This window comes from Penaeus monodon, chromosome 29 (genome assembly GCF_015228065.2).
Source record: "Penaeus monodon isolate SGIC_2016 chromosome 29, NSTDA_Pmon_1, whole genome shotgun sequence".
Classification (NCBI taxonomy): Eukaryota; Metazoa; Arthropoda; class Malacostraca; order Decapoda; family Penaeidae; genus Penaeus; species Penaeus monodon.
In genome coordinates this window covers 22,913,903-22,914,944 of record NC_051414.1, presented here as the reverse complement: position 1 = coordinate 22,914,944, position 1,042 = coordinate 22,913,903, and positions in this window count along the sequence as shown.

Below are 1,042 nucleotides of genomic sequence, written 5' to 3'. Positions count from 1 at the left end.
GACTATAAGTTTCAACATATGCATGCAATTTTGAACATAGAACTCCTGGGCATATTGATAAGCAAGCCAGATAAACCGGGTTTTGCCTGTGGTCGCCTGGTGGAGCGTTTGCTACGTCACTTGGATTACAGCGATGATGTCACACCGTGTATCAACCAGTGTAAGACCCTGTCCCGAACTTCCTTCAGGTGGAGAAAGGCAGGTGAGGGTGGCTCGACAAAAATGTACTTCTGAAGATTATACTTAATCAGATAACGTGATTATAAGGGCACAAGACGTATTTTACAGGCCCATCATATCTTCACATGATTTGTCTTGGTATAGAAACCCCCTCAAAGATAACGAGCGACCTGTTTGGATCTGCCCAACAGTTCATGTTGCAGATCTGTTCAATGTGTCTTGTGGTGGATAAGGTTTCCCTTGCTGACAGCAACAGAGGCAGGAAGCAGGTAGTTTTCCACCTCTCATTTTTGTAAGAATGGGTTATTTTATTACAAATTAGATTTTTTCTTATATTTAACTGTTCCACAATACATGCATGCAGATGATGGAGCGTACGTGTTTTGCATATGCACATTATATGAAGAGAAAGCGAGATCCTGTGAATCAACTAAACTGCAGTTGACCAAGGCGGCTCTGGGTCAGCTGCAGTTCGGTAGACCAAAATAATTGTATTAAGAGCACGACACAGTTAAGTTGGGGAGGTCCATTTCGTGTTTATTTGTTGACGAAGTATAATTCACCATTAGGACAGTACCAACTGGTGATAACCAGTTTCAAGCTATAGTAAGAAGTAGATGTAGTATCCAAGAGACAAGTGTTATTAATTAACATATGACATTTCGAAATCCTCATTCCGAAAGAGCGTTTAGAATGTGGAGAGGATCAGTGGAACAGAGTGTGTATCAGTAAGGCCAAAAATAGGCTAGGTCAGATGCAGTTCAAAAAAGAATGGTTATGTCAGCTATAATGTAACAGGCCCAAACTTATTAAGTAGCGATTGATGTGATGATGTAGTCCAGCTGTAGTATAACTGATTTGA